Source organism: Orbicella faveolata, unplaced genomic scaffold (assembly GCF_042242905.1).
Source record: "Orbicella faveolata isolate gen_17 unplaced genomic scaffold, um_ofav_v1 contig_26, whole genome shotgun sequence".
In the NCBI taxonomy this organism is placed as follows: domain Eukaryota; kingdom Metazoa; phylum Cnidaria; class Anthozoa; order Scleractinia; family Merulinidae; genus Orbicella; species Orbicella faveolata.
This window is the reverse complement of record NW_028301554.1, coordinates 7,356,931-7,375,568: the sequence shown is the minus strand read 5'-3', so window position 1 is coordinate 7,375,568 and position 18,638 is coordinate 7,356,931. Positions and strand designations below refer to the sequence as shown.

General features: G+C 37.7%; 1 pseudogene; it reads right to left on the bottom strand.

Moving 5' to 3' along the window:
• Positions 1-8,053: 8,053 nt before the first annotated feature.
• On the bottom strand, positions 8,054-10,003 carry LOC149107932 (uncharacterized; annotated as a pseudogene).
• Between the last annotated feature and the right edge of the window lie 8,635 nt (positions 10,004-18,638).

Genomic DNA, 18,638 nt, shown 5'->3' with positions numbered 1-18,638 from the left:
TCTGGAAACACCCGAACCTGCAATTCGTACTTTTCACTTTTCAAAGGGAACGTACTGTAGTAAGTAACTAAAATGGTATTGTTTACCCTCTCAGTTGACAATAATATAGAGCTGTGACATTCATAAAAACCGAAAACGAAGACTTATGGCTAACTCGAAGCTGTTTGATTCTGTGCTGTCGTGGTCTGTTACAATGGAAATTAGGAAGAATACATCGATCGCATCGATCGTGGAAAGTTTATTATGAAGTGACTGACTTAAGTGGTAAATTCACATTCTCTCGTGTCTTAATAATGCGCATGAAGAATTAAAAAAGATCGAGCGACATCAGCTAAATTCGTCTTAGCCTGCGAGCGAGCTCACGTTGGAGCACATGGGCGCGTGGCGTAGCAGCGAGCGAGAAATCCGGAAGCGAAGCCGCGACACGAGAAAGTAAACTTTGCGCCTCTTCACCAGATTCCTTCCCGCCGGATCGCATTGCTCTTCGTCGCTCGCGTGCGTGACTCAAAGGTGAGCCTGCTCACAGGCTAAGTTCTTCTAAGGTCGCCCTCTGTCTTTAAAGCATGTCAGATAGGAAAAGATGTAACACACCCTAGATAGTTTTTTTTTCCTCTAGTCGAAGGGGAAGTAACTCAATATCATTTCAGTTTCTTGATGAGCAATTATTGCGTGAATATCTGTGAACATGCTCAAATGTCACAAACGGCCTTATGACAAAATCACCTGAACCCAACAATTTCGTTTTTGTCTCCACTTGGCACGTCAGATGCTGTGAAACTGAAACTTTTTTTTATGAATGTTAATTACACGAGCGACCCTATTATGAACAGTGACACGCGGAAGTCTCTGTGCAATTTTTCTTGAGGAAAGCGGACGGCTGAACACAGACCACTGTGCAACGGTAAGTTACTCATTATTTTGTTTAAAACAATATTTGATTCCAAGTTCGACTGATAAAAATTACCATACCAATTTTGCTCATTCGGGATATCGAAAAAAGCCTCCTCGTATAGTTGTATGGCCTAGTGGCTATTATCTTGAGGTCCTAAATCAAATGCTCTTGGCACCAATTATTTTCTAGCAGATTGTTCCGGTGACCCACATAAGCAAATGCTTTATGTCCCTCTTAACCAGTTTTTCGAATTTACCACATTCAGAGTTGGGAGTAGACTGCAATAAATCAATCCACCACAAGTAGAAGTGAACACCTTAATCATGACAGGTTGATCCTGAACAGAGGTTTCTTTTCGCCACAAACAGATGTTCTATAAATACTGTCCTTCCTGTACGGAAGAACAAAAAAAACAAAAACAAAAACAAAAACAATATTACGTACCGCAAACACGAATTGAATCGTTCTTATATAGTTTGATTTAGCTCCATTAAAACTTCTTTCGATTTTGTTCGATCTTGATAACTTCAAAACCGCCTATTACATTAAGCTGCCGGAAGGACGAAAATACTAAATATAACGAGAAGAAAAAATATCAGGACAATTTCTTTAGACGGCCTCTCGAGGCGTATTTCCTGCCGCTTGAGACAAAATCTGCTCCTCACAGTTCATTTTAGTAACACCGTGGAGTTAAGAAACGATTCGCAATTTGCTGTTTGTCAATGCGTATCCCCCCATTAATTATTAAAGAGTGCATATTATGTTTTTACGAAGAAGTGTCATATTTCGGATCTCGCCTCTTGTTCAAACCCATCGCGCATTCCACCAAGCCCCTGCGAAATATATATCATCCTTTTTCCTGAGTGTTTCATAGAATTCACTTTCGACCCTTTCCGATGTGAAATTCCCTGTGGTAGGTAAAAGTTATCCTTTATTTTTTTGGTCTTTTCTTAACCAATTAACAATTGAATGTACTCGAGACTAATAGCAAACTCCAAGCTGTTTGGTTCTGTGACTTCAAGGCCTGTTGCAACAGGAATGACGACGGATATCATCAACAGACTGACACAAATAGTAAATTTACGGTGACCCTGTATGTGAGATTGTCTTTTAATACTTTGGCATTTAAAAGATTGATTAACTGAAGTATCAAGCCATATTGGTTATGACGAAATTATTCCGAGCGATCTGGTTTTTTATATCGGTGAACATAGAAAAGGTCATAAACGGCCGAATGCAAAAATCACGTGCAGACAGCGATATCATTTATTTTGTTGTTCTGCTTATGACGTCAGATGCTGGGACACTGAAATAGTTTTACGGATGAATAATTTGTGTGAGCAACAGAATTATTAACAGTAACACACAAACACGCTTCTGCAGTTTTTCTTGAGGAGAACGGGCGGCTGTATACAAACTACTGCGCAACGGTAGGTAAGTCGTTGTTGTCGACTTCTGCTAATGAAATTTTACCATATCCATCGTGTTTATTCGGGATATCACGAAAACGTCCCAGTTAATTTTATTGCGTCTTGGTTAAAGCAGGAAGGTCTCGAACGAAAACCTTTCCTAGCAGTAATCTGCCAGAAGAGGATATTTGAGCTGCCTTCGCTAGCTTAAGTTATTACTACACATCCTTCCCGACTTCAGGCTTGAGCCAATAGACTGCAATAAATCGATAACACACCTTTTATTATAGTTAGGTAAGGAAGAAATTGTCCGTTTCCCGACCCAAGAGGACAATACACTGAGTTCTCCTTCCGATACCTTCCTGGAGGGGGTGGGGGAGGCCTTAGAACTACGAGGAATTTGGGCTCTTTAGGTGCATTTTGTGTTTCGTGAGCTAATAACGTATTCCCTAAGAGATCAGTTTCGCTCGCACAAAAGTACAAAATACGTTTCTGACGGGAATGCTTCGTAGTTTTCAGTTTTCAAAGGAAGCTCTGCTATAGTAAGCAGCTAATCTTGTATTGTTTGTCCTCTCAGTTGACAATAATAACTCGTTACCACATTCATAAAAAAAACATAGGGAAGGCTGAATTCGAACTCGAAGCTTGTTTGTTCTGTGATTTCCTTAGCAGAGGTCATAAATGGCTTTATCAGTCAAAGTTCACGTGCATACGGCAATGTCTTTTTCGTATTTTGTTTCTCTTTCCTCTTGTGATGTCAGATAATTTGAAACTGAAATATTTTTGTGGAACCATAATTTATGCGAACAGCACGCTATACTGTAACAATGTCACATAGACGCCCCTCTGCAATTTTTCTTAAGAAGAGCAAACGGCTGTACACAGTCTACTGCGCAACGGTAAGTTAGTCGTAATTATATTTTGTTTCTAACATTGTATAATTTCGGCTTCCACTGTCAACAGTTACCATGTTCATCTCGCTTATTCGGGATATCCCGAAAACCTCCTCATATCATTGTATGGCCTAGTGTTCATGGTCTCGATATCCCAAATCAAATGCTTTTTCCAGCACTGCTAGTGCTCTTTTAGTGACCTGCTTTAGCTAATGCCTCATGTCCCTACCAACCGGTTATGGAATACATTTAGGGTTGAGATAAGACTGCAATGGATCAAGAACACACCTCTATGATAGTCACTTTACAAAGACGTTGATCATCTCCACCGGGATTTTTCAAATGGGGGGTGGGGAGAGGTCACACTGTATCAAAGTGACAGTACTCACCAGATTGGCATGCCGTTTTTGCCACCTGTTGTAGGTTGTTTCCTTAAAGAAAACTTAAAAAAGGGGGAGTCACAAGCACCTTAGAACCCCCCCCCCCTCCCCCCCAAGCTACGCCCTTAAAGTAGAACCTAACTCTATCACAGAACGGGTTTCTTTCAGTTACGAAATGCTGTACACACACTGGCCTCAATGAAAGGACGATAACTAATACAAATTTGGCATGGTTTGCTTTCGCAACATCAGGAACCAATCAAACTCGAATTAATTCGTTCGCATATATCTTGAATTACCTCGCCAAAAATAAGTTCGATTTTCTTCGATTGATAATTTGGGTGTCCACAACAAATCAAACGAGACAATTTATACCTGCGCGCATCATCTCACCCTACTGGGGAACGGAGGACCCAGGGAGACACCGAGGATAACAAATGAACTCTGAACAGTAGTAGAAGTAGTAATATTTTTGCCTTGTTTTGTTTTGTCTTGTTTGTTTGTTTGTTTGTTTGTTTGTTTGTATCATTGTTTTTTTGTGGCCACTAGAGGAGTATTTCGTGGTCATTGAGCTAATGCGCGGTCCTTAGAAATCAGTTCAGTGAAACTATAGAGTTTCCAGAGAAAATGCGATTTCCTGCTTTCTATATTATAATTCCGTGTCTCACCATGAACTCTAAAAGAGTCGCGCCTCCAGCTCGCCGAAGAGGGCAGATTATCTCTCCACCAAGGTATTTTTACCCCGTATCCTTTTTTTAAACCCACATCCCGGATACCCACAAACGCATGCGTGATACAATCAAAAAAATGCTTCCTCTGTGAACTCCATAATCTTTCTAAACTAATTTCTTGGAGCGCACTTCGTGATCACTTGTTTTCTTGGAATTTCTTGAAATACCCGAATCTGCAATTCGTACTTTTCAAAGGGAACCTACTGTAGAAAGAAGCTAAAATGGTATTGTTTACCCTTTTGATCAGTTGAGAATAATGTATAGCTGTGACATTCATAAATACCGAAAACGAAGATTAATGGTAAACTTGAAGCTGTTTGATTCTGTGATGTCGTGGTCTGTTACAATGGAAATGAGGAAGAATGTCATCGATTGCATCGTGGAAAGTTTATTATGAAGTGACTGACATAAATGGTAAATTCACAATCTCTCGTGTCTTTTTTTTTTTTTTCTTCTTCATTTATTTAGAGTAACACGTCTTAACAAATTACACGTATCACAAATTACAAAAATTACAATAACAAAGTACTCTGGTATGGCTACTCCGATACTACAATGTACATTACTTATTTACATCAGGTGTTACTTACTTACATTAGGAAAACGAATAACATAAAGTAATTAATTAATTCTGACAGCACACATTAGCTACAATTAAATTAAACAGGATAAAAAGCAAGAAATAAAAATAAAAAGAGAAAGGAAAACTTAAAATTACAAAATAAGCAAAAAGCAAACAAACAACTAGTAGCGCGGGGAAGGGGGAGGAGGAACGATTTCTAATCTTGATTTAATACAATTAAAAGTAACTTAGTCTATAAAGTTTGTGCGGAGCATTGTTACGTTACGAGTACTTTTTCAGTGTTAATTTACAAATTTTCAACTTTGTATTTATAGTTGATTCTAGCAATAAAGTGAACTGTTGTTTAGTTTACTTACATACACGTAGAAATTCATAAAAAGGAGGGTGTAATTGAATTTTCTCACTAGCTCCATGTATGTTGGGTGTTTAAAGGTGGCGAAAAGTGTTTCTTTTGTATCTAGTTTAAAGTTTGAACCATTCTGAGTGTTAAACCAATTAATGACTTTGCATGTGAAGGTTTTTGTAAATTCGCAGTCGATAAAGGTGTGATTTATGGAGTCTGGCTCACCACAGTAGATGCAGTCACTGTCTGTATTTATCCCATATCTGAAGAGTTCTTTCTTTGTAATGACAATCCTATGGATAAGTTTGAATTGGAATTCTTTCAACTTATTTTCTTTGCATGTTTTTGAAGCCCTTTTAAAATCGTCTGTCCAATTCTCTGTGTCTATTGAAATATCTCTTTTCCATCTTTCCGGGCCAGTATGAGGTGATTGGTGTTTCTTAACAAGAAGTAGGCGGTAATAGTCTCTTGCCTTATACGTTTCAAAATTGATTTGATTAGTTTCGTTCAGTGAAAAAGATTTCCAGTTTTCTCTATAATTAAAGATCGAGTTTTGCTCTAGCACTCGCGCTCTGTTCTTCAAGCTCACAGGAATTGCACTCAAGATTTGATAGAACTGGAGAAAGTTTGTGTTACAATGATATTTAGCGTGAAATTCTTGAAAAGTTAGGTATTGACCGTTTTCATTAAAAAGCTGTTGGGTCGTGTGGATACCCTTGATAAACCATTCCTTTATAAACAGCGGTCTTCCATCAACTAAGATTTCTTTGTTATTAAAGAGAATGGTTTCGGTTCCTTGATCATAATTGTACAGAGTCTTGATTTCATCAAATGCAATAAGTATGTCTCTGTAGAATGTTGGAATGTGCCTTAAATATTTGACATCGTAGTTACATCGAAGCAGGAAATTGAGACCTCCGTGTGTGTTAAAAAAATAGTCCGGTACCACTTTCCAATTGCAGTTATCTCTAAAGAGAAGTCTTTTGATCCATGCAAGTCTGAGCGATTTTATCGTAAGTTCGATGTCAACCATCCGTAAGCCTCCCGTGGAAAGGTCCCAAAAGCGCTCATAGTTTTCAGTGCTTGTTCAGCAGAAGCCACATCAGCACAAAATAAGTTGGTATCGTCTGCAAATTGGCTTAGTTTGATCTCTGAGCCCAAAATTCTGATTCCTTTTATGGTTGAGTTTTGTCTTATTTTGTTTGATAGTATTTCTGCTGTCAGGATAAACAGATATGGCGAGAGTGGGCATCCTTGTCTAACTCCTCTAGAGGGTTTAAACCAGTCCATTGCAAAACCGTTGTTCAAAGCTGCGCTTTCTATGTCCATGTAGAAGATCTCGATCCATTTTCTTAAGCTATCACCAAAATTGAATTTTTTGACAGCACTTTGAATACAAGACCATTCCAGTGAGTCAAAAGCTTTTTTAAAATCAACTGATATTAATATACCTGACGTGTTGTTCACCTGAGTTTGCTCCATAATATCACTTATTAATCTTACATTTTCTCCAATATATCTTCCTTTTATGAAGCCCGTTTGGTCCCGATGTACGAGTTTTGAGAGCATTGGCTCAATTCGCCTTGCGATGGCTTTTGATGCAATTTTATAATCCACATTAAGTAAAGTGATCGGTCGCCAATTCTGTAAAAGCAATAATTCAGCGTCGTCTTTCGGTAAAAGCGTAATTATGCCTCTACGCTGAGAGACCGATAACCTCCCATGCTCGTATGCTCCATTCAGGCTTGCTAATAGATCTGCTCCTACAAGATCAAAGAAATGCTTATAAAATTCTACCGTAAAACCATCCTCGCCTGGTGATTTTCCGTTTTCAAAAGTCTCCAATGATTTTTTACATTCTCCGTAAGTCAAAGGACCGTCTAAAGCATCTCTTTTTGCATCGTCTAATTTAGGAATTTCCATGCTTTCGGAAAATATTTCAAAGCTATCCTATGCATCTGTTGTTTGAGAATTGTACAAATTACTATAATATATTTGGATCATTGATAGAATTTGTGTTTCATCAGTAGTTGTTTCATCATTTTCCAATTTAATTTCGTTGATAGTTTTTCTATTATAGTTCTTTTTTTCCAAATTAAAAAAGTATTTTGTGGCTTTTTCGCCATCTTCTACCCAGCGGCATTTAGATCTGAAGATTGCAGCTTTACATGTACCTTTATTATTATATTGATGTTGGAGTTCTTTTTTGAGGTCATCATATTGTTTAAGAATTCCGTCAATGTTATCAAGGTTCTGGCTATTGCAGATTATTTTATCCAGCTCACCAAGTTGTTGTTTGATCTCCGCTTCATGCTTACGAATCGCCTGTGCCTTTCCTTTAGAGAACGAAATGGTTGTGCATCTTATTTCCATTTTAATCAGTTCCCAAAACAGCTGTTGTTCATTTACATAATTATATTTTTCGCGAATCTGAGGATATAATTCTAGAATTTTGGTTGTGTATTCCTCGTCCACTAATAGAGAATTATTGAATTCCAAAAACCCGGTCCTCGAGGATTCTCGTTCGGCCACGACAATGATAATAATATCGTGTTGTGATCTGGTGCTACTGAGGTTTGGATGTCCACTTTTTAAACAAATTTTGTCAAGTGCTTGGATATTAAAAAGAAGTCTATCCTTGATTTCACGCCTAACGTTTTAGACCTGCAAGAGAACTTGCTAACATTCGGATAACGAGTTCTTTGTATATCGACAAGGTCAAGGGTATCCATGGTGATATTTACCAAATTCCTATATGCTGTTGGCCTCCAAGGAGAACCACCTTTTTTGTCTTTTTTAGATAGCGTACAATGCCAATCACCTCCTACTACAAGAGTTGTAATTTCCGATTTGTCAATTAAGAGACAATTTAGTTCTTGAATGAAACTTACTTGTTGTGTGTGGTCGTTGGGCGCGTATATATTACAAAATGACAATTTTAGACCGTTGTAAGTGAGGTTAATTAAGATTATTCTACCGTCCGCGTCACTGGATATGAAGGTCACTTTTTCTTTCACCGCTCGATTAATCAAGGTACAAACACCTTTGCTATGAGAAGTCCCGTGAGAAAAGTAAATTTCACCTCCCCATTCATTTCTCCAAACGGCTTCGTCGCTTACTTTGGAAAACGTTTCTTGTAGAAAATAAAAATTGGCCTCCTGATCTTTCAAATACGTAAAAATGCTCCTTCTCTTAACCGTATCTCTGAGACCTCTCACATTCAATGAAATTATCGAACATTTGTGTAGGTGTAATTTATGCATTTAAGGATAGATTTTTGGAATAAAAAATTCGGTTCGCATTCCCCCTCGTATTTACAATTGTGAGCACCAAAACAAAACAAAACAAAAAAATTACCAATAATGAATTTAAAAAACAGACCTATTTAAGGAGTTCCTTCGCTTAGCAATCCAGTCCGTAGTCCCTTCTTTTATTTAGCAGTCCTTTGATATTAATACAGTTTAGAGATCGTCCAAGTCCTCTACACGATAAATCCTTACCGGTGCTCCGCTTGGCGATGTCTTTACGAATATTTTTCCATCCATTGTCCAAGTGCTGGTAATGATGTTATCTTTCTTCATCTTGTTTGCTTTCCAGAAAAGCTCTCTTCGATAATTCGTAAGATTCTCGTTGATGAATATACGCTGGTCTTCTCGAGACGCGAAAGCATAGCTTGGAAATACGTCAGAGGTTTTCATGTTTTTAAGCTTGGTTCTCGCTTTGTAGAGAAGAGATTTTACTTTGTGGTTCACGAATTTGACAATTACGGGTTTAGCAGTTTTTCGTTTGAGTTTGTGTGATATTTCTATACCTTCCGGTTTGATATCGACGTTTATGGCTTCTCCGATACGGATAACAACTTCGTCGGTTGATGTGTACGCGCCTTCAGGTACGCCCAAAATTTCCAACGAATTCTTACGAGAATATTGCTCCAGGTTGTCATATTTTTCGTCTAAGTTATTCATTTCTTCAATCTGATCCTTTAGTTTCATTCTTGTGTGGTTAAGCTTGTTCCTCAACGTGTCATTTGCTTTCTCGGCTTTGGTAAGTTTCGTTTTAAGCTTCTCCGTTCCCTTTGGTTGGCATTTAGGGCGGATTTCAGCTCTAGAATTTCTTGCTTCAGTTCTTGGTTTTCCCTGAGTATCGTTGCAACTGTAGTTTGTATGTCAACTAGCATCTCCTTGATGTCAATTAGGTTTGGTTCGGGCTGAGTGGCTGCAACAGTTGGTACTTCGCCGACACTATCCGCCATATTGCATCGTTTCGAAACGTTATCTTCTTCTTCCAATGAACCTCTTTCTCCTCTTTTATGTTTCCCACTAGTCTTCTTCATTGAAATTCGCACTACATAGCATCACTCCAAGATGTGATTAAGGTCGAAAATACCAAGGAAATACTATAAAAGAAGGAAACTTAAGCTTCGCTCAGAAACTACGTCCGACCATGACGGGCTCACGCATGAATCTTTCGTGTCTTGATGATTACAAATCTTGTTAATTACAAAATATCGAGCGACAGTTAAATTTTTCTTAGCCTGCGAGCGAGCTCACGTTGGAGCACAAGGGCGCGTGGCATAGCGGCGAGTGCGTAGTCGGGCGGCGAAGCTGCGAGACAAGAAAGTAAAGTTTGTGCCTTTTCACCAGACTTCTTCCCGCCGCATCGCATTGCTCTTTGCCGCTCGCGCGCGTGACTCAAAGGTGAGCCTTCTCGCAGGCTAAGTTCTTCTAAAGTCGCCCTCTGTCTTTAAAGCATGTCAGATAGGAAAAGATGTAACACACTCTAGATAGTTTTTTCCTCTGGTCGCAGGGGAAGTAACTCGATATCATTTCAGTTTCTTTTTGAGCAATTATTGCGTGAATATCTGTGAACATGCACAAATGTCATAAACGGTCTTATGACAAAATCACGTGAACCCAACAATTTCGTTTTTGTTACCACTTGGCACGTCAGATGCTGTGAAACTGAAATGCTTTTATGAATCAGCAATGTCAATTACACGAGCGACCCTATTATGAACAGTGACACACGGAAGTCTCTGTGCAATTTTTCTTGACGAAAGCGGACGGCTAACCGCAGACTACTGCGCAACGGTAAGTTACTCATTATTTAGTTTTAAAAGAATATTTGATTTCAAGTTCGACTGATAAAAATTACCATACCCATTTTGCTCATTCGGGATATCAAAAAAAACCTCCTCGTATAGTTGTATGGCCTAGTGGCTATTATCTTGAGATCCCAGATCAAATGCTCTTGGCACTAATAATCTGCTAACAGTTTGTTAGTGACCTTCATAAGCAAATGCTTTATTTCCCTCTTAACTAGTTTTTCGAATTTACCACATTCAGAGTTGCAATGAATCAATCCACCCCAAGTAGAAGTGAACACCTTAATCATGACAGGTTGATCCTGAACTGAGGTTTCTTTTCGCCACAAACAGATGTTCTATACATACTGCCCTTAATGTACGGAAGAACAAAAAAAAAAAAAAAAAAAAAAGGAACAAAAGCAATATTAAGTACCGCAAACACGAATTGAATCTTCTTATGTAGTTTGGTTTAGCTCCATTAAAACTTCTTTCGATTTTGTTCGATCTTGATAACTTCAAAACCGCGTATTACATTAAGCTGCCGGAAGGACGAAACTACTAAGTATAACGAGAAAAAAAATACCAGGACAATTTCTTTAGACGACCTCTGGAGGCGTATTTCCTGCCGCTTGAGATAAAATTCACTCCTCACAGTTCATTTTAGTGACACCGTGGAGTTAAGAAACGATTCGCAATTTGCTGTTTGTCAATGCGTATCCCGCCATTAATTTTTAAAGAGCGCATATTAGGCTTCTGCGAAGAAGTGTCATATCCCGTACCCTGCCTCTTGTTCAAACCCATCGCGCATTCTGCCAAACCCCGGCGTAATATATATCATCCTTTTTTCTGAATGTTTCATAGAATTCAATTTCGACCCTTTCCAATCTGAAATTCCCTGTGGTAGGTATAACTTCTCCTTTATTTTTTGGTCTTTTCTTAACCAATTAACAATTAAATGTAGTCGAGACTAATAGCAAACTCGAAGCTGTTTGGTTCTGTGACTTCACGGCCCGTCGGCAACGAGAATTAGGACGAATATCATCAAGAGACTGACACAAATAATAAATTTACGGTGTCCCTGTGTGTGAAATTGTCATTTAATACTTTGACATTTAAAAGATCGATGAACTAAAGTATCAAACAACATTGGACATGACGAAATTATTCCGAGCGGTCTGGTTTTTTATCGGTGAACATAGAAAAGCTCATAAACGGCCTAATGCAAAATTCAGGTGCAGACAGCAATTTATCTTGTTGTTTCCGCTTATGACGTCAGATGCTGGGAAACTGAAATAGTTTTACGGATGAATAATTTATGTCAGCAACAGAATTATCAACAGTAATACTCAAACACCCTTCTGTACACAAACTACTGCGCAACGGTAAGTTAGTCGCTGTTGGCGGCTTCTGCTAATGAAATTTTACCATATCCGTCTTGTTTATTCGGGATACCAGAAAAACGCCCCAGTCGATTTTATTGCGCTTTGGTTAAAGCACGAAGGTCTCGAATTTAAACCTTTGCTAGCAGTAATCTGTCAGGAGAAGATATGTGACCTGCCTTCGCTAGCTTAAGTTATTACTACACATCCTTCCCGACTTCAGGCTTGAGCCAATAGACTGCAATAAATTGATAACACACCTTTTATTATAGCTGGTTTTCACATGACGTCACCAAAATTCGAAGTACAAAACTATTGATCTTCCTGAGATTTTACTATGATGATGTATAAGAGCAGCTGAAAACTAATATTCATACAAATTTTCGCTTCGAATGGGTTCTTGGGTTTGTGATACACTACGTTTGAATTTCTATGCGTGACACGGCATTTACATGACGGTCTAGAGAGCTGTCATGATGGTTAAAAAAGTGACTTATTTCGGGAAACTTGGCTATCTGAACAGTTCGTGTCTTAGAAAAAGTATTATTTTAATGTTTTAGAGTTCCTCGAGGGATAAATTCACGCTTTTGTAGCAAAACTCAGTGACAGATGTTTCTCTTGGTTTCCGGCCACCACGTTGGTGCCCATACCGACGGGCACCAGCATGGCGTCTCCATACAAATCTCTATAAATTTGGGTAAAAAATTTTTCCGCATATCTCGCATGAGAAAAATTGCTGTGACCAGAATTTTGGCGAGAGTCTTTGTATATTTACCTTCTTTCATATCCCAGATTCTGGGACTTTATCTATTGACCGGTTTTGACTTTTATTTTAATCTATTTTGAATTGCGTGACACTGAAAACCAGCATATAGTTCGCTAAGGAAGAAATTGTCTCGATATCCCGAATCAAATGCTTTTGCCAGCACTAGTCTGCTAGCACTCTATTAGTGACCTGTTTTAGCTAATGTCTCATGTCTCTACTAACCAGTTATCAGCGAATACGTTCAGGGTTGGGATAAGACTGTAGTGGATCAAGAACACACCTCTATGATAGTCACTTTACAAAGACGTTGATCATTTCCTACCCGTAACAAGAAGCTAACTCTATCGTTGAACGGGTCTCTTTCAGTTACGAAATGCTGTACACATAAAGTTACCTCACCGTAAAGATAAAAACTAACACAAATTTGGCATGTTTTGTTTTAGCTAGCTTAAGTTATTACTACACATCCTTCCCGACTTCAGGCTTGAGCCGATAGACTGCAATAATCGATAACACACCTTTTATTATAGTTCGTTAAGGAAGAAATTGTCCATTTCTCACACCGACTCAAGAAGAGCAATACCCTGAGTTCTCCTTCCGCTGGAACAAAATGCTTCACGCACAACTGAGCCTTACTGTGCTAACAAAAAAAGGTTTTGGTATGGGATTGTTTTGTACAAGCAACAGTACTAACTCCACTTTAGTAGTACACAAATAGCTTGATTTACCCGCAGCAACACTTCGTTCGACTTTCTAGGTTTGTTACTCGGGTGGCGCATCAAACTAGACAATTTCCACCCGATACCCTCCTGGAGGGGGTGGGGGAGGCACTTAGAACAACGAGGAATAAAATCTGACCAGTCAGTTTTATTTTGTTAAGATCAGTTCTTTAGGTGTATTTTGTGTTTCTTGAGCTAATAATGTATTCCCTAAGAGAGCAGTTCCGCTTGAACAAAAGTACAAAATACGTTTCTCACCGAAATGCTTCGTAGTTTTCAGTTTTCAAAGGAAGCTCTGCTATGGTAAGCAGCTAATCTTGTATTGTTTGTCCTCTCAGTTGAGAATGACAACTTGTTACCATATTCATAAAAAAGAAACATAGGGAAAGTTGAATTCGAACTCGAAGCTTGTTTGTTCTGTGATTTGCTTAGCGGAAGTCATAAATGGCTTTATCAGTGCAAAGTTCACGTGCATACGGCAATTTCTTTTTCCTATTTTTTCTCTTTCCGCTTGTGGCGTCAGATGCTTTGAAACTGAAATAATTTTGTGGAACCATAATTTATGCGAACAACACGCTATATTAACAATGTCACATAGACCCCCCTCTGCAGTTTTTCTTGAGGAGAGCAAACGGCTGTACACAGTCTGCTGCGTAACGGTAAGTTAGCCGTAATTATATTTTGTTTCTAACATTGTATAATTTCGGCTTCCACTGTTAACAGTTACCATATCCATCTCGCTTATTCGGGATATCCCGAAAACCTCCTCATATCATTGTATGGCTTAGTGTTTATGGTCTCGATATCCCGAATCAAATGCTTTTGCCAGCACTGTTAGTACTCTATTAGTGACCTGCTTTAGCTAATGCCTCATGTCCCTACCAACCGGTTATGAGCGAACACATTCAGGGTTGAGATAAGACTATAATGGATCACGAACACACCTCTATGATAGTCACTAAGACGTTGATCATCCCCCAACCCTAAGTTAACAGGGGCGTAACCAGGATTTTTCAAATAAGGGGGGGGGGGGGGGGGTCGCACTCTGTCAAAGTGAGAGTACTCACCAGATTTTCATTTTTTTTTTTTTTTTTACACGACTTTCGTTACAATACTTTAGTACTTTACTATACATAATAAACAGGACTTACGGTTTAACGCAACTAATTCACACTCACTCACGTACACACACTACGAACAAGTTTACATAGCAAAGTCACACCTATTTGAGCCTGACACATTCTAAGTTACTCAACTAATTCTAGTATTTATATTGCCCACTTCATCCTAAACATATCTAAATTATTATTTTTCAGTCTCATACTTTAATTTGACTTTTGATTTAAAACCTCGTATACTTGGAAGTTCTTTATTCCTTCTACACGCCCATAAATAAATTTCTCCTATAAGTAACAGATAATTAAGTAAGGGAAGTTCTGGTGTTAAAAGACCGATTAATATATCCTTCAAATTAAGATGTTTCTGCTGTTTTGTCAAAGATAAGTAATATACTTCGAAATCTTTCCAGAAAGAAATTGAATAAGAGCAATCATAAAAGAAATGCTGCATTGTTTCTGATTCACGTTTGCAGAAAGAACATAGATAATCTGCAATGTACCCGATTTTGTGTAATTTGGAATTCGTGTAGAGAAAAAAGTTCAATATTTTGAACTGAAACGCCTTGACATATGGCTCAAAAGCAACCGAATGGGGAAGAGAAAAAGCTTTTTTCAGTGCCTCATCAGTTAAATTAAATTCACACTTTAATTTTCTCGCGTTATTAGGAGAGCAAGCCTTTTTACGGACAAAAAGAGAGTAATAGTCTTTCGATTTCTTTTTAGTTACATCAAAAACTCCGCAGTCAATTTTGAAGGATGGATTTAGGGCTGTATGATCTGGATCATGATAAGCATTCCTTAAATCGAACGGTACAGAGTGACGAAGACCGGTCCATTCCAGAAAGTTCGTCTTCTGTATGTGTTTTGCGATTAGTTCATAAGAATCGACGTTATTAAGATCGAAACGCAAGTCTCCCACTGTCTGAATTCCATAATTAAAGTACCTTTTATAAAAGACTGGTTTGTTGTTTATTCTTATTTCCTGGTTATTCCAAATTCGGTAAAGCCAATTAGTTTCAACCACATTATCTTTCCGAAATTCAGACCGCCATTTCAGTAGCTCCATGTAGAATTGGGAACTGACGGTTAAGTCTTTGACGTTATAGTTGCAATTAAAAATAACCAGACCACCTGTTTCTTTTAGAAGATATTCTAAATAACTTTTTCCATGCGCCAGAATTATCACCAAAGATTCTTTTCAGCCAGGCGAGACGGAGAGATTTAATCATGCTCTCAATAACAACCATTTTGATGCCTCCTCCTTCATAATCATTTATCGCAAATTTTCTCGTTACTTTGTCTTTACCTTTCCATAAAAAATTGTAAATCAAATGGTTTAATTCTTTAATTATATTTTCAGGGGTAGGTAACAAAGATGACATGTACACAACCTTCGGTAGGAGCAAAGATTTAATTATAGTCACCTTTCCGTAAAGGGATAATCCTCTAGAGGACCAGATATTAATTAATTTTTTTATCTTGTCAAGTTTTCCCGTGAAGTTTTTCAAATAGAGCATTTTTTAATCGTACGAGAAGAAGATTCCTAGGGCTTTTTTGGGATCTTGTGGCCATTTGATTCCAAGTGGTTTCATTTCACTTCCTTTTAAAGATCATATCCAGAGTCCCTCTGTCTTTGAACTATTTACCTTTAAACCTGATACTTTTTTAAATTTGTCTAGCAATTGAAAACGTTTATAGGCCGATTCTGTATCAGAGAGAACCGCCGTTGTATCATCAGCATATTGTAATAATTTGGTCTCTTGTTTATCAATAACAATTCCTTTTATCTCCACATTTTCCCTAATGGCAATTGCTAAGGTTTCAACAGCTAAAAGAAAAAGATAAGGAGACAAAGGGTCACCTTGCCTAACTCCACGTGTAAGGTTAAGATAGGCTGAAGACAGGCCATTATTTATCACACAACTTTGAATATTTTTATAAAAAGTACTTATCCATCGCTTAAATTCATGGCCAAAATTAAAGGCGTCTAGACAGTTAAACAGAAAGTTCCACTCTGAAGTGTCAAATGCTTTACGAAAATCAATAAATATCATCAAACCAGGGATATTCTTTTTTTCTGTGAAATCCATGATGTCAAGAATCGATCTTACTGTCTCACCAATATAACGATCTTTGACGTAACCAGTTTGATTGCTGTGAATGATATAGGGTAAAACATTTTTAATTCTTGAAGCAATCACTTTCGAGATTATTTTAGCATCAACATTGACCAGCGAGATGGGTCTCCAATTTTCGATTAGCGTGCGATCTTTCCCTTGTTTTTCTATTAAAATAATGACAGCTTGCTTTTGGGAATTGGACATTTCTTCCTTTACGAAGGACTCATTAATGCAATTAATGAACGGTTGACAAACAGTTTTTATAGAATTCAATTGGGATTCCGTCATTTCCTGGAGACTTGTTGTTTTGAAAAGTTTCTAAAATCTTTTTGCATTCTTCTGTGGTAATCTGGCCTTCACAGTTTAGTTTTTGTTCTTCAGATAATTGCGGTATACTTAAATTGTTTAGAAAAGACTTGATAGAATCCTTGTCTACCGCTTTAGTTTCGTACAAGTTGTAATAAAAGTTTTTTGTTCGGAAAGTATTTGGTATGGGTCTGTTGTTATAGCGCCGCTAATTACTAATTTTCTGATGTGTTTTTTAACATGATTTCTCTTTTCTAAGTTCAAAAACTACATGTACTTAGTGCTTCTTTCTCCATGCTCATGCCAGCGAGCTCTTGCACGTACAATAATTCCATTTGTTTTCTCTTCATAAAATAATTCCAGTTTCTCTTTGATTTCATTGAGCCGAGATCTGTTGTAATCATTTGGATCTTTTTCAAAACGCCGGGTAGCTTCCTCATATTCCTGTTGAATCATCCTTTCTTTGTCATTTCTCTGTTTAGCTTTTTCTTTAGAGTACCTGATAGCGTGCATTCGAATATTGTATTTAATTCAGTCCCAAACGTAACGTTTATCTGATAATTCTTTTTCCCCCTCTGATTTCCATTTAGGTATGTTAACACTCAGATAATCTAAATATTCTTCATCATTTAATAGCGAAACATTCATTTTCCACATGCCAGGTCCTTTTGCCTCTCCAATTTCGCCAAGGTTTAAACGAATTGCCGCATGATCAGTTCTTATTACAGGGATAATATCGGTTGAATTTACAAAATCGCAAAGATTATTGGAAATAAGCCAAAAATCTAGACGACACAATATAGCAGGCGATTTTTGACTCCAAGTGTAACTTTTTGTTTGAGGATTTTTAATTCTCCAGATATCGACCAGATCTGATTCACTTTGCAAACATTCTATACTGTTCACGACCGATTTCCTTGGTATCATTATTCCACCTCTTTTATCTAAAGTTGGGTTTAATGGACAATTGAAATCTCCGCCTACAATAACGTTCTCCTCGGAATCTAAATTTTCAGTTTGAAGCAAAGTATGCAATTTCTTAAAAAATTGGATCGAGTCTTTATTTTTGTTTGGTGCATAAATATTGACAAGTACATCTACTTTATCATCAACTTGAACTTTAGAAATAATAAAGCGCCCAAGGGATCCGGAACTGTACAAAGCACTGTACAATTCACCTTGTTGTTTATCAGTATTGCGGTACCACATGAATTTGGACTACCATGTGAAAAAAGCATTTTTCCGCCCCATTCATGTTGCCATTGATTTTCTGTTGCTTTATTTGAATGCGTTTCCTGTAAGAAAAATCACGTCTGCATTCTTTCTGCGACACCATGTGAAAATGGTGCGTCTTTTTTTTGAAATTGCTAACTCCCCTTACGTTCAAAGAAACTATTTTTAAAGCAGCTGACGAGACTTTAACATCCACAAACAATAAGCTCCAAATCTAAAAGCTAAAATTCTCAACAAAAGAGTGAAGGTTGAAGAAATTAAGAACAACCATAATAACTTTATTCCCGATTGTTTTGAGTTAAATACAAACGACAACTTTCTTCGCTTACAGCTCAATAGTGCGATTGCTACAAACAAACCTCCCACTGAAATAAAACTGAGTAATTTACAACAAGAGAACACACATAAACAAATAAACACATAATCCACCTCTAAGAATGAAAGATGGAACAAATTAAACTCCATCTAACATTCAGAGCTCCCGCCTTAACTAGCCGTTGAATGCAATTTGTAAAACTTTCTGCCCGCCAAATCGATATCAAATCACAAAAATAATAATTTATATGGAAATAGCCGTTACCTCTCAAATATAATGGAGAAACGTAATTAAAAGTGCATAGCTTAACCAAACAGAATATTACACTGGAACGAATTTACCATTAATATAGAGTTTGTCCGGT